Raw genomic sequence first — 15,834 nt, 5'->3', positions numbered from 1 at the left:
AGGGCCAGAGCTAGCATGAATTCTTTTTCAGACGAGGAACTTTTTCTGAATATCCTTTGCAGCAGCAATGCAGGCATTAGCAGGAGCTAGCAATTCAGAGAGGGAGCAATTCCCAGTCTGCACCTTCCAGCTCCAGGGATGGCCCCTCTGCTGCGATGGGGCAGAACAGAAGAGTCTGGCATCCCTGGGTGGCCCCACATGCTGTCTCCTAGAGGGGCAGGCTTCTAAGAAGGGGCAGATCTGGGTTTTATGGGCATTGAAGCCTATATAATTTGGGGCTTCAAATTTGGGGTTTCATAACCCAAAATTACAAATACAAAATTAGATACCATATCTAATATGTATTTTGAATGAGAAAGTAAATCACAACAAATACCTGGATCCTTGGTGAGTCAGGACCCTTTGTTCTGAGATCTCTTTTAGAAAATTTATCAGAAATACAAACATAGCAATGCTTGCTAGTTACAGCCTGGCTACCTCCTGGAACATGGGAAAGCTCCCTGCGCCCACAGCCAATGAAGGGTCAAAACAAGATTTAACTAGAGGAGGTGAAAGGAACAAGGGAGGCAACCAAAACAAACATCATCATTTCCCTATTACATGAAGGACATTCCTGGAAACTGACTCACAAGATTATGGAAGCTAAGTCCCAGATCTGTAGTCAGCAAGCTGAAGACCCGGGAGAGCCTATGGTACAGTTTCAGTCTCAACACCAGCTCAAGACACAGGACAAGCCATGTTTCAGTTGAGTCTCCAGGCAGGAGAACATCCAATGTCCCAGCTCCAAGATACCCAGGCAGGGAGGGCTGATTGTCTCTCATTCATGGGAATGTTAGCCTTTTTGTTCTATTCAGGCTTTCAGCTGATTGCATAAGGCCAACCCACATTGGGGAAGACAATCTGCTTTGCTCAATCTACCCATTCAAATGTTACTCTCATCCAGAAACACCCTCACAGGCACACCCAGAATACGGTTTCACCAAATTTCTCGGCACCCCATAGCCTACTCAAACTGGAACATAAAATTAACCATCACACCCTCTGACTTAAACTCTAAGAAGGCAGGTCTAAATCTGGAAATATCTCAGAAAGGAAATTGTTACTGTCACCTGATTAGCACAACTTCAGGCGCCAAGAAAATGCTGAACAGCCCATAAATGAGATTCTTAGCGTGATCTCATCTTAATCTGAAATACATGCAAGTAATGGGTCCAGTAATATTTACAGCACATATCAATGGCACTGCATTAGATACTTCATGAAACCGGGAAGGCAACTGACTGTTTCCCCTTGCTGTAAATATTCTGAGTCCTGCTGTATTAATTCTGTTTTTCATTGTCTGTATTTTTTTTATGGTTTGACATTTGGGGGCCTCGCTAATCCCAGAGAGACTGCCCCTCCCACAACTAACTCATTCTGAGAGATGGTAAAAGGCTTGCCTGACTTGCCTATGACCACATCTTTGATGTGTAAACCAACCAATCCAGAGCCATATTCTGAACCAGCTCCTCTATCTGGCTTTTACACTCCAGGAGGCAATTTTCCTCTGCCCTGATTATTCCAGGGCCAGGCATCAGACAAATACTACTACAGGCAGCTCATGCACCCTGGAGCACTCTAAAATTATTCAAACTAGCCCATCTCAAACCTGGTCAGCCCTTTCCCCGGCCTCCCAATACCGTCTTTCGCCTGTTCTTTCCCGTCACTTTTTCTGCCCCCTGACCTACACAGGTGCTTTCCCCTATGGCCCCATGTGGGGTGTTATGCCTCCTGATTCTAGGGAACTGTAAGTAAGAGCTTCTTCCTTCATGGCAGTCACCTCCTGATCTGTTGGCCTCACCATACTTGATTAAAACAAATCCCAGGTACATTTTAATATATCTAGATTAAAATGCATGTGCTAACTATTCAGTCAGATAGAAGCTTTTACATGTTTAACAAATTTTTGCTCAGCTCCTTCTCCTCACATATGCACTAAACTGTCAGGTGGCATTTAAAATGCAATTTAAGCCAGGCGCGGTGGCTTATGCAGGTAAAAATTCTCCTAATAAAAATTCTCCTAATCCCAGCACTTTGGGAGGCCAAGGCAGGTGGATCACTTGAGGTCAGGAGTTCAAGACCGGCCTGGCCAACATGGTGAAACCTTCTCTCTAAAAAATACAAAAACTAGCCAGGCATGATGGTAGGTGCCTGTAACCCCAGCTACTCAGGAGGCTGAGTCAGGAGACACACTTGAACCCGGGAGGCGGAGCTTGCAGTGAGCCAAGATCCTGCCACTGCACTCCAGCCTGGGCAACAGAGCTAGACTCTGCCTTAAAAAGGAAAAAAAAAAAAAGACGCCACCTCTAAAATGCAATTTAATTACATATTACCGAAGAATGTTACAATTATGTGGGTGATTGAGCTAAATTTTTGCAACTAAATAACATAGTTACAGTTTGAGTTTTTAATGCAGTAACCGCTCTAGAAGCAGCAGCACGTGGCCTTCCTTTCCTTTGTCATATACTATCCTCCATTCTATTGAAACTTAAGATATCTTCTCTACCAAGAAAAATCTTCACATCTGTTTTATCCATTTAACCTTGATAAAGGAGGGCATCCGCCAGAAGTGCTGGGAGAGGAAGGTAAGAAACAGGTTTTCTGCAGCATATAAGTCTGTGCAAATTCAGGTTTATACCTACACTGAATTTGTCTCAATCGCACAGTGGCTAAATTTGCAGAAGTGAAAATCAGGAAACATAATCTAAGCTGAATTTTTCTTAGGAGAATTTTTACCTGCACAAATGATATAGGATTAAATTACTTACATTTAGCTATGCTAAATATGTAAGTGCATCTTTACAAAACAGACTTACATGAAATCCGCATAGTCACAATTCTGCTGCTATTTAAGAATGTTTCCAGCCTGGGCGCGGTGGCTCACACCTGTAATCCCAACACTTTGGGAGGCTGAGGCAGGTGGATCATGAGGTCAGGAGATTGAGACCATCCTGGCTAACACAGTGAAACTCCGTCTCTACTAAAAATACAAAAAATTAGCTGGGCGTGGTGGCACGCACTTGTAGTCCCAGCTACTCGGGAGGCTGAGGCAGAAGAATTGCCTGAACCTGGGAGGCAGAGGTTGCAGTGAGCCAAGATCGCACCACAGCACTCCAGCCTGGGCGACAGAGTGAGACTCTGTCTCAAAAAAAGAAGAATGTTTCCACAAGTATTCATTTAGCGCCTACTATATATAAGGATGCATGCTGAGAGACAGCAATTTCTCCAGGCCTGGCCCCCTCCCACTCTTTTAGCTAGGGCATTGAGGCTTTACACCGGAAAACAAAGTTCTGGAAAGTGATCGCACAAAGGAGCAGCTTTGAGTAGGAGAAACTTCTGGTGTTGGAACAAATTAACCCTGCTGTTGGAGGAGAAACAAAACCAGTTTGACACAGGCTGATTTTCACAAACAGTTAGGAGACTATTGGAGTGGTCCAGGTGTGAGCATTAGAAATGCAAATAAACATTCAGATAAGATAGAGGCTGGGAAGAGAGAAAAATTTCAGCAGATGTGGGAAAGGTTTCTGGAAGAAAAAAAAAAGCCAAAGCTGACATCTAGGCAGCTGAAGAAAAAGGAATTATATGAGCAGAAAAAGGGAAGTTATGGCAGGGACCTGTTTGGGCTACTTTTGGACAGTTGGGTTCAAGATTTTGAAAGTAGAATCACTTGCAATGAGAATCTCCTAACTGTGGATATAAAGGAGGGCAGTCGAGCGCACTGGGAAGAGGGAGAAAGAAGATTGGCTAGGCATGTGTTACTAAAGTTTACGTCTGAGAGCTTAATCCCAGACAATGGCAATTTGATCTAGGGGTCACAAAGCAGCAACCTGCAAGCCAAGTGCAGGCCGGAGCCGTGTTTTGCTTGGCTCACAGTGCTTTTCTTGAATTTTTAATTCAGCATCAACATTAAAAAATTTGGAAATCTCGCCAAAAATATTCCGGATTCTTGGCCTCTAACACTAAGCCCACATTCTCACATGGAAACTCTTGGCTGGAGCTGAGCAGTCATTGGTCTTCTCCACCCTGCACAAGGTTTCAGTTCACTCCAGCCCCACTCAGCCTATGTTGTTCATTTGTTACCTACTCAGCCCTGGTGTGCATTTAAGCCTGTGGTTACCGCTAATGGCAGTGAGAGCCCTTGGAAGGTTTTAATAAAGCTGGGTTTAGGCCGGGCGCAGTGGCTCAAGCCTGTAATCCCAGCACTTTGGGAGGCCGAGACGGGCGGATCACGAGGTCAGAAGATCGAGACCATCCTGGCCAATACGGTGAAACCCCGTCTCTACTAAAAAATGCAAAAAACTAGCCGGGCGAGGTGGCGGGCGCCTGTAGTCCCAGCTACTCGGGAGGCTGAGGCAGGAGAATGGCGTGAACCCGGGAGGCGGAGCTTGCAGTGAGCTGAGATCCGGCCACTGCACTCCAGCCTGGGCGACAGAGCGAGACTCCGTCTCAAAAATAAATAAATAAATAAATAAATAAATAAATAAAGCTGGGTTTTGAAAGACTTAGAAAGAGTCCCCAGGAGAAGTTGAGAGGATGAATTGGAGCAATTCAGTTGAGTTCAGCATTTTTGAGTGTTTACTAGATGCCAGGCATTGTGCTAGGCACTGCAGAGTCAATGACGGGTAAGAAGAGTCTATCTGTTATAAAAGGAAAGACCAGGAATATGAAGATCCATTAAGTGGCTGTTTCAGAAATTCAGGCACCAGTGAGGGCGGGGTCTGGGCAAAGGGAACAGAGATGAAGGGTGTGAATGTGAGACACACATTGACATTTTTGCGACAATCAGCTCTAGGGGATAAAAAAGAAGGAAGAATGTGAACTATGACATTATATCCACTTGTTCAGGTGAATATAATGAAGACAGGACGTAAGTAGCCATACTAGAATTATTCAAAGTGGAGTAAAGGTCCAAGGCACTGTGAGAGAGAAGAAAAGCACACCCCTTGAAAACTGAATGAGTGCTGTTCCGAGAAAGGATAGCAGCTGTGCTCTTCCTCTTGGCACACCTCCTCTTGAGTAATGACAGTGTTATTATTCTTGCCTGTGTGTTCAGGAACTGTATTAGTATATTGTTAACAAATAAAGAAAATGGAGCAATCTTCACTTAGCCCTGCAGGGCCATGTTGAAACTCTCCCTCTGTAGCTGTTATAAATCCAAACATTTGTTTAAATATTAAGCTGTGAAGCAAGTACACCAGTAGTGGGCCAGGACTGAGTCATCGGGAAACAGGAACAATCTATATAGCTCTCTGATGATTCAAGAACTGGAGCCGCACTGGGGTTCTTTAGTTCCCTCACTCTTCAGGGCAAAACTGTAGGAATTTTCTTTACAGAGTTACTGATTAAGAGTTGCTAATGAGGACTTTACAATGAAACAGTGGCTCCCTTTGCTCCTGAGAAATGTCCTACACATTTCCCTGGCCTATGCTTCTTTTACAATCAGAGAATGCATTATAACAAGAGAACTGACAATTTCACCAAACCAATACAATTGCTAAGCAGAAAACAAGAATTATATTTACACAAGGAAAATGCTTGCATTCAGATTCCAGGAAAGAAAACACATGTCAGTCAATTGGATTATTGCAACTGAAAGTTAAGAGTTTTGACTGAATTATATAGAAAAAAAAAAAGAACACCTTGTTTTTCTGCTTGCTGTAGCCAGTGGGAGCCTGACTTCTCACGTTCTAGTACATAAATAAGCACAACTTAGCTCTACTTCAACCCCACCACTCATAGTTGGCCTCTGGTCAGGTAATTTTCAGGTTTCCTTCCCTAGTCTGTATATGCCTGTGTGTGCCCATCTGCAGACTGTAGGACACGACTCACTGGAAAAAGAAGTCTGATGTGGAATCAATGTACTCCCAGTCACACAACAGGGATCAACTTGTTTTCCTGAGTTTGTTAAATCACCACATTAAAACTACTCATCAGCCTCAGGAGCATTGGGATTTCCACTCAGAATCTGACATGCAAGAAGTTCACTGTAAACCGGACTGGCCATTTCATTCAGGCATATCATTCCTTGGAATCCAGTGTGTGTGGTCTTACATAATGAGAAAACACTCTTTAATTACAAGGTATACATCTGCTATTTGAACATAGTTGGAAAGACTCTAAACTCAATCCTTTAATAGTTGGGATAGAATGAGGTGTAGACAGCTCACATGTCTCCTATGTCCAGCTAGATGACACTGACCCATTCCCAGTGAAGCTTTGTCTGAGGGCATATCAAAAGTCAAAAGACCGAGGACCACAGCCCGGGGAGTGCTAGGTACAGCTCATCCTGACCCATTTTGGGCCATGTTTTCTTCATCAATGGAATAAAGGAGCAGGCTGGGTGGCATCAAACTTTGCTATCCTCTAAAACTTTGCTATCTTCTAAACGACAAAAGGAAAATAGAAGTTCACAAGCAGGCTTTCAAATGGGGACACTTGTTCTAATAACTCCTTAGATTGACCCGAGATGTGAATTTTTGTGACAAAGAATAACAAGGCTTTAATAAGCAGGCCTGGAACATAATTAGAACGGAAACCATTCCTCCCAATCTCTCCCCCCAAGTCCCCAAATCATTTGTGGAAGTCTTGATATGTGACAGGCATTGTGCTATGCACTTTACATAATTACTCACAAAAACCAGAGAGCTGGGAATTACTATTCCCATTTTATATAAGTGAGGAAATGGAGATTGTGAGACCATGAGATAGTCATTTAGCCATTTTGAGTCCATTCCCTGAGTATAAAATAAGTGGAGGTGTCTAGTTGCCATTAAAGACCTTTCTTATTCAATGATTCAAAACAAGCTTGGATTTCATCACCTAGACCTTGAAAGGCTCATGACTTTCCTCCAAACTCAGATGCCCCTCATCCATCTCAAGCATCATTTATGTGCTCACAAAAACACGAAACCACATTTACTAGACCAGCACTGTCTTGAAAAGCTCTCACAATCTATACTGCAAACACGGTGGTTGTTAAAACGCATCATTTTCCTATAAAGACATCATGGGCTACCTTAGAACAAATAGCCAAAGATATAAAAAAGTTATCATAGAGTGAAATCACCACAATCCCCACTTCCAGAAGCAGCCCTCCCTCCCAGAAGTCAGAAATTGGTCCCAGGATAAAGACAAGCCATTTTCTCTCCATTCACGTAGCTAGGGTCAGAGCTGCTGGTTCCCAGCTGGGCAGAATGAAAATTCCCTGAGGACTGGGCTAGAGCCAAAACATGGAGATTCATTATGATCAGAAGGGAGTCACCCCATGGTATTCAAGGATGATCATCAACATCATCACCCATCACCCACCATGCATTTATAAAGTACTTACTATGTACATGGCACAACAACTAACCTGCATCACTTACTGAAGAGGCCAAGTTTCTCTCTTCCTAACAATCAAAATCATGAAGGTGAATATGACTTTAACAACCTCAGGCAGGATCCTAGGGACTACACAGGGTGTCTCTAGAAGGAAAGTACATGGGAGACTCTTCTGCCTAGGTGGGGTAAGGGATCCTAAGAGCAAGTGATGGACATGTCGGGATCATGACTTAAAAGAGATGTGCCCAGTTGTAGCCATTTTTTTAAACCAATTGTCCATTTGGTAGAACCAGTTGTATTAATTTGCTAGGGCTGCCATAACAAAACACTATAGACTAGATGAAGTCTAGAACAGAAATTTATTTTCTCAAAGTTCTGGAGATTGAAAGTCCAAGACCTCGGTGCTGACGAGACTGGTTTCTCCTGGGACCTCTCTCCCCAGTCTGCAGAGGGCCACCTTCTCACTGTGCCTTTGCATGGCCTTTTCTCTATGCACATGTGCTCCTGACGAGTCTTCTTCTTATAAGGATACTATTCATATTTGATTAGGACCCCACTCTAATGATCTAAATTTAATTATTCTTTTTTTTTTTTTTTTTTTTGAGACAGAGTCTTGCTCTGTTGCCCAGGCTAGAATGCAGTGGTGTGATGATCTTGGCTCAGTGCAACCTCCTCCTCTCGGCTTCAAGCGATTCTCATGCCTCAACCCCCTGAGTAGTTGGAATCACAGATGCACACTACCCCCCCCCACCAGCTAATTTTTTGAATTTTTAGTAGAGGTGGGGTTCCCCTATGTTGGCTAGGCTAGTCTCAAACTCCCAGCCTCAAGTGATCTGATCACCTCGGCCTCCCAAAGTGCTGGGATTACAGGCGTGAGCCACCATGCCTGGCTAATTATTCTTTTATTGAGACAAGGTCTTGCTATGTTGCCCAGGCTAGCCTCAAACTTCTGAGCTCAAGCAGTTCTCCCACCTCAGCCTCCCAAGTAGCTGGGGCTACAGGTGCTCACCACCACTTCTGACTAAGGCACTATCTCCTAATACAGTCACATTCTAAGATACTGGGGATTAGGGTTTCAATATATGAATTTGGTGAGTCCATAACACCAGTATTTGCCCTTCCCAAAGTTATAGACATAGATAGTCCCAGTGTGCTCTAAATTTCCGGGGGTTTTTTTGTGGTGGTTGTTCTGTTTTGTTTTTTCCACAAAGTTCTCTACCTCCTGTCCCAATTTAGCACTTTCTCAATGTAAATCACAGGGATGATTGGCTAGATCTACTTTTCTTTATTATTATTACCATCCACATCTGGGGATTACAAAGATTTTTAAGGTTGGGATTAAGAAGCTACTGGTTGCCCAGCGCAGTGGCTCACGCCTGTAATCCCACCACTTTGGGAGGCTGAGGTGGGTGGATCACGAGGTCAGGAGTTCAAGACCAGCCTGGCCAACATGGTGAAACCCCGTCTCTACTAAAAATACAAAAATTAGCCGAGTGTGGTGGTCCCAGCTACTCAGGAGGCTGAGGTAGGGGAATCACTTGAACCCAGGAGGTGGAGGTTGCAGTGAGCTGAGATCATGCCACTGCACTCCAGCCTGGGTAACAGAGTGAGACTCCATCTCAAAAAACAAAACAAAACAAAACAAAAAAGCAACTGGTTGGCTTCAAGCCAGGTCTGGGCAGCTTTTCATAAACTACCCAAACTGCTCCTATTTACCAAGTCTTCAGAGTCAACGAGGAGTTATATAGTAGACAGTGGAGCAAGGAAAGGTGAAAGGAGAAGAAAAAAGTACATCTATGCCCAGAAATGCCTTGTCATGGATCTGTCTCCATTCTTTATAAGACATTTCCTGTGTTACAACACATCGGATTAACAAAGCTAGACACAGGCAACATGGGGGAGAAACTGTTCTGCAAAGGAATCCAGTTTCCTTTCAACATTCAATTTCATTTTCACTGGCAGAACACCAGCCACGCAGACACGCACACACAGACCCTGGGCCCTGACTGACATTTCAAGCACCCCCGTTCCAGATGTGTTTATATATTTGTCCAGCCAGAAAAAAAAAAAAAAAAAAGCCCCAAATTTAAACAAAGTCATTTCCCAAACCACGAGCTGTCTCCTTAACAAATTTGGTTTTTTGGACTTAGTCACAAGCAACCCTTTCCAACCCAACTATTCATTCAATAAATATTGAGTACCTCCCCAGGCTTGGGGATATAAGGCCATAAGCTTGGGAAGGGATACAGATAAGTTCTGATAAATGGTACCTACTTCAGCCCTCTATACCAAGTGCAGTGCTGGGTGCCTTAAATTCTTGGGAAGGTGTTATCTCCACTGTACAATGAAGAAGCCGAGGCTCAAAGAAATTCAAAAGCCAAGGTTAGGTTGGGCGTGGTGGCTGCTTTGGGAAGCAGGGAAGGGCAGATCGCTTGAAGTCAGCAATTCAAGACCAGTCTCCCCAACATGGTAAAACCCTGTCTCTACCAAAAAATACAAAAATTAGCCAGGTGTGGTGGTGGGCAGCTGGTGTAATCCCAGCTACTAGGGATACTGAGGCAGGCGAATCACTGGAACCCACAAGGAGGCTGCAGTGAGCGGAGATTGCCTCACTGCACTCCAGCGTAGGTGATAGAGCAAAACAATCTCTAAAAAAAAAAAAAAAAAAAAAAGCCAAGGTTACAATGGACCTTGGAAATATCAATGGAAGTGTCAAGCCCAGAAGCCAAGTCATCTGGTCAGAGCCCTTTCTACTATCAGAGGATCCTAACCTGGACCCAAGAACGTAGAGGGAAAATTTTTTTACATCTTTATTTTTACGGATATTTAATATGTACATCTTTTATTTCTCTAGTATCTAACTGAAATTTAACATTTACTTCAATTATGTATGTAGCCAACAAACTACAGCAGTATTGGCAGTACTAAGACTTTGTCACCAATAGAAATCACAGATATTGGCCAGGCACAGTGGCTCATGCCTGTAATCCCAGCACTTTGGGAGGCCAAGGCGGGCATATCACGAGGTCAAGAGATCGAGAGACCATCCTGGCCAATATGGTGAAACCCCATCTCGACTAAAAATACAAAAATTAGCTGGGCATGGTGGCACGCGCCTGTAGTCCCATCTATTCTGGAGGCTGAGGCAGCAGAATCGCTTGAACCCGGGAGGCGGAGCTTGTGGCAAGCCAAGACCGCGCCACTGCACTCCAGCCTGGTTACAGAGAAAGACTCCGTCTCAAATAAATAAATAAATAACAGATATTTTCTTATATTACAAGTGTTACCTATATCTTGAAATATTGTTTATTTTCTTTACTACTTCAAAATTATGGTAACTGATCCACTGCTAGATCTTCTTTAATAACCTTGTTTTAAAGACATATATATTACTATAGCATAAATTCTTTTAACGTTTTGACAAGTGTTTTGCAATTGGTTTCCTTTATAATACTCCTCCTTTTGTTTTATATCTTTAAAAAAGCATTGTTCTGGTCCGGCCTAGTGGCTCACTCGTGTAATCCCAGCATTTTGGGAGGCCAAAGTGTGCGGATCACTTGAGGCCAGGAGTTCGAGACCAGCTGGACAACACGATGAAACCCGCCTCTACTAAAAATATCAAAATTAGCCAGGTTTGCTGGCCTGGGCCTGTAGTCCCAGCTACTCGGGAGGCTGAGGCAGGAGAATCGCTTGAACCAGGGAGATGGAGGTTGCAGTGAGCCAAGATCGCGCCACTGCACTCCAGCCTAGGCGACAGAGCAAGACTCTGTCTCAAAAAAAAAAGTATTATTCTGAGAAAGAGTCTTTAACCTTCCCAGAAATGCCAAAGGGGTACACAGCACAAAAATGGACCAGAGCCCTGCATTATAGCAACGGGCAGCCCAGGCAAAGCCAGGGGCTCTGCACAGTGTCTTTGAGCAAAAAGCCAGGTTAGAATTACCATAAATAAAAGAGACAGATGAAGAGGAAAGGAAATGAGCCCAGATTCCACCAGAAGACCCTTTCTCCCTTTCCGCCAATTCCTGTTCAGCAGGTGCCCTAAATCCTCTCCCCTTCAGGTTTCAGCTGCAGCCGACCCCTCGAGCGCCCCTCTGTCCCACGCGCAGTGTCGGTGGATGACTGTCAGTCCCTGGTCCCCGGATGCCGAGCACTCAGCCCCGCTCAGGGACGGTGCCGAGTGACAATCAACAGGTGGAAGGCGCCAGAAATGTCCACACACCAAGACCACGGATACTTCGGTTTTTAAGAACCCCTCTCGGCTTGGCCTCTCCGCGGCCCTGAGGCTCTGACACTCCGAGAAGGAAGCGAGTCCCAAGACCCGGGTTCTGGACAAGGGCAGCAAGAGCTGCGGGTGTCCGGAGTTGAGGAAGCAAAGTTTGGGGCGCGGCGCACCGGGTCTGCTGAGCCCCAGCTGCGGAAACCGAGTTAAGCCAACAAACAGCCTCAGTGGTAGGCACTGTCCCTGCCCAGTCTCCCTCCACTGGCCCAGGGCCAGAGATCGGCCGCCGATGCCTCTTACCCAGGCGTGAGCGGAGCCTTCCGTCACTGCGTTGGCGCAGCAAAAACCGCCGCTCCCTTCTGGGTCTCAAGGCCTGTACCCGGGCCCCGCCCGCCCGCCCTCCAGGCGGAGGCTGGAGGCGGGGAAAGAGAGGCTCCCCCCAGGAAAGGTCCCGAAAGGTCCCGCCGTGCCCCGCCTGGCGCCGCAGCCCTGGCACCATGGTCAGTGCACACATCAGGGCTTTGAGCGCTCACGGGGCACAGAACCAGGAACAAGCGTCCATCTGGCCTGGGGCGCTGCTGGCTGTGCAGACTCGCCCCTTGCGCGCCCTGAAGGGCGGCCCTGCAGGCTCGGGCGCACAGGCGAGGACACCGAGGCCACCTGACGCTTCCGCCCCCTGGGTGCCAACAGCGTTTTGTAATCAGGGCAGGCAAAAGCGCAGGCGGGGCGCTGTGCAGAGAGGCCCTGGCTGTTCCCACTGGGTCCTCCTATGTGCCCTGGGCTTCTCACCAGGTTCCCACAGCTGCCCAGAAACACAGGTATTCCCGCGCTCATTCCACAGAGAAGGTGACCGAGGTTCAGCTTTGGTATGCGCTGGAGCCCTTCCCTCAAAACGCGCAGGCAGGGGTAAGCTGGCTTCCAGCCACTGGCCTCCACAGTGTCCCGTCCCATATTCATGACTGGACATTTTCAATTGGTGGCTCTTTCCAGGTGGATGTAAAGTGTCAGTGAGTGGTTCTCCCCCATACCAGATTCAGTAACCCTTTTTACAATAAATACAGGGTGTCCCAAAAGTCTCGTAACCTAAGAAGTGCAAGTGCTAGAAGCGTTCAAAAAAACAACCCTTGAAAGTTTGAGTTTCTTTTAGGCTTACTTGGTTTTATGAATTTTGAATAATATATATATATATATATATATATATATATATATTTTTTTTTTTTTTTTTTTTTTTTTTTGAAACAGAGTCTCACTGTGTCGCCCAGGCTGGAGTGCAGTGAGCAGAGCAATCTCGGCTCACTGCAACCTCTGCCTCATGGGTTCAACCAACTCTCGTGCCTCAGCCTCCCGAGTAGCTGGGACTACAGGTGTGCGCCACCATGCCCGGCTAATTTTTGTATGTTTCAGTAGAGATGAGATTTCACCATCTTGGCCGAGCTGGTCTCAAACTCCTGGCCTCAAGCGATCTGCCCTCCTGGGACTCCCAAAGTGCTGGGATTACAGGCGTGAACCACCATGCCTGGCTTGAATTATTTTTAAAAATGTTTTCAACTGATGCTTTCTATCTTTAATCAAAGGAACTGACTGTGTCTAGGCAAAATCATCATGAACAATATAATACAAACACAGACTGTAGACTTTTATTGGTAACTCAATTCCATCTGCAGCATTGCTTCTGTGACATGATTTCCTTTTCTTTTTTTTTTTTTTTTTTTTTTTTTGAGACGAAGTCTCACTCCCTTGTTCAGGCTGGAGTGCAGTGGCATGATCTCAGCTCACTGCAACCTCCGCCTCCCAGATTCAAGTGATTCTCCTGCCTCAGCCTCCCGAGTAGCTGGGACTACAGGCATCCACCACTACCCATGGCTAATTTTTGTATTTTTAATAGAGACAGGGTTTCATCATGTTGGCCAGGCTGGTCTTGAACTCCTGACCAAGTGATCCACCCACCTTGGTCTCCTAAAGTGCTGGGATCACAGGTGTGAGCCATCACACCCAGCCAACATGATTTTTTGAAATGGCAAATAACTCTGGTAAAGAAGCTCTGAACAAAACAAAGTATACTCTTTCCTTCCTTTATTCCAATGTAACCATTCCTGGAAATTTTAGTATATTAAAGCCATGCAAAATACCTAATGTTTATAATTATCTGAACTAGAACCTAAATAACTTTACCAAAAAAAATTGATTTTGCATACTTGAATGTTGGCACAAGGCACAGGATACCAGAAATTGTGCAGGACTCTGGACAGTTAACTGGGTTTTTGGTATTTTTGTTTTTTTGGGTTTTTTTTCATTGAGACAGGGTCTTACTCTGCTACCCAGATTTGAGTGCAATGGTGCAATAACAGCTTACTGCAGCCTTGACCTCTGGAGCTCAAACAGTCCTCCCACCTCAGCCTCCCAAGTAACTGAGACCACAGGCATGTGCCACCATGCCCAACTAATTTTTTTCTGAATGTATTTATATTTTGTAGAGATGGGGGCCTCACTATATTGCCCAGGCTGGTCTTGAACTCCTGGGCTCAAGCCATCCTCCTGCCTCAGCCTCTCAAGATGCTAGGATTAGAGGAGTGGGCCACCATGTCCGGCCAGGACAGTTCATTGTTACATGGCACTGTTCACATAGCACGGGAGGTTGGCTTCCTTGGTTCCCGCTCTCTAAATGCCAATAGACTCTGTCCCAAATTTATGACAAATAAAAAGTCCCCTCCCATATTTCCAAAATGCTTCACCCCACGTCCCAGTCCCATCACCCTCCACATCCAAGCCAAGAAGCCCTGGTTTAAATGGGAAGGATGCAGGCAGGAAGGAGTCACAGGGGATGTGCTGCCTGCTGGGTGGTTTGAGACTAATGGCTGCGGAATCAGATTCAGAGTTAAGAAACATGTCCTGGGCCGTTGCGGTGGCTCATGCTTGTAATCCTAGCACTTTGGGAGGCTGTGGCGGGCGGATCACGAGGTCAGGAGCTCGAGACCAGCCTAGCCAGCATGGTGAAACTCTGTCTCTACTAAAAATACAAAAAAATTAGCTGGGCATTGTGGCACGTGCCTGTAGTCCCAGCTACTCAGGAGGCTGAGGCAGGAGAATTGCTTGAACCCAGCAGGCGAAGGTTGCAGTGAGCCAAGATCGTGCCACTGCACTCTAGCCTGGGTAACAGACTGAGATTCCATTAAAAAAGAAAGGAAGGGAGGGAGGGAGGGAGGGAGGGAGGGAAGGAGGGAGGGAGGGAAGGAGGGAGGGAAGGAAGGGGAGGAAGAGAGGGAGGGAGATGTCCTGACCATATCCCACATGCTGAGAGCCTCCAGTGTATTTGTTCTACTATCTCACTCAACAACCCTCCTTCCAGTGCAAAAGAGAACACTTCAAAGGAGAACAGAAGTTGTAACTTGCCCATCAGAAAAGGAAGGGGACTGAGAGTTGACTCACTCACTCTTGCAGTCATTCTTTCATCTGATGGATATTCTCTGAGTCCTCGCCTTCTGTGTCCAACTAGCCCTGTGCCTGCTGTCTAGGCATACACTGTTGAAAAAAATCAGACTTGATTCCTACCCATGTGAAGTTTGCAGAGGAATGAAAGTGCACTTGGGGATATGGGAAACTGAAAGAAGAATCATTAAAGGGTGGGAAGTGATAGGAGGAGCTAGCACTAAGAGGAACACACCCCAATTCAAGAACATCCGGGAGAAGGAACACAAATCCAAACCAGGGCTCTGGGAAGATCTGCAGGCACATGGGCAGAAAGGGCTGGCAACAGGAACGGGTGGAAATAGCGAACGGAACAGTGAAAGGGATCCTTATCACAAGAAAGGGAAGGCTCAGGAGGAAGATTAGAGCAAAGAGGCTGATCCTCCTGTACTGTCCTTCCTGCCTGATCAGCAAGCCCCACCCTCATCCCTTCCCTGCAGCAAACACTTCCTGGGTGAGTAGCTAGAGAAACAGCTCATACCCTAGCCTCCCCAGCAAACCCTCCCTAGCTGGGACAGTAACCTAGCCAAGGCTTCACAGCTGCAATGAGACTTGTGGGAGAGCTGGGAATGAGTTCCTGCTATGCATCAGGGAGCAAGCACCACATGGTGTTTCATCCTGCCAAACCATAAGGCAGCCTCAGAACCAGATAGGCAGATGAACAGGGTGTGTTAGTTTGTTTTCACACTGCTGATAAAGACATACCCAAGACTGGGAAGAAAAAGAGGTTTAATTGGACTTACAGTTCCACGTGGCTGGGGAGGCCTCAGAATCATGGAGGGAGGCAA

At 45.9% G+C, this 15,834-nt stretch overlaps 1 protein-coding gene across 7 annotated transcripts in view; it reads right to left on the bottom strand.

Moving 5' to 3' along the window:
• SQOR (sulfide quinone oxidoreductase) overlaps positions 1 to 15,834 on the bottom strand; it is a 59,712-nt gene extending 43,878 nt beyond the window's left edge. For 2 of the 7 annotated variants that reach the window (XM_001112121.5, XM_077939348.1), the window contains exon 1: positions 11,882 to 12,359. The gene's annotated coding sequence lies outside the window, so the exon portion shown is untranslated. Of the gene's footprint in view, positions 1 to 11,881; positions 12,360 to 15,007; positions 15,174 to 15,789 lie in introns of those variants that run through there. The other 5 variants (XM_077939347.1, XM_015142149.3, XM_028850878.2 and 2 more) reach the window with 5 other exon arrangements.

The sequence above is a fragment of the Macaca mulatta genome, chromosome 7 (genome assembly GCF_049350105.2).
Source record: "Macaca mulatta isolate MMU2019108-1 chromosome 7, T2T-MMU8v2.0, whole genome shotgun sequence".
In the NCBI taxonomy this organism is placed as follows: domain Eukaryota; kingdom Metazoa; phylum Chordata; class Mammalia; order Primates; family Cercopithecidae; genus Macaca; species Macaca mulatta.
Note: the sequence above shows the minus strand (reverse complement) of the source record. Positions and strands in the feature narration are given on the sequence as shown.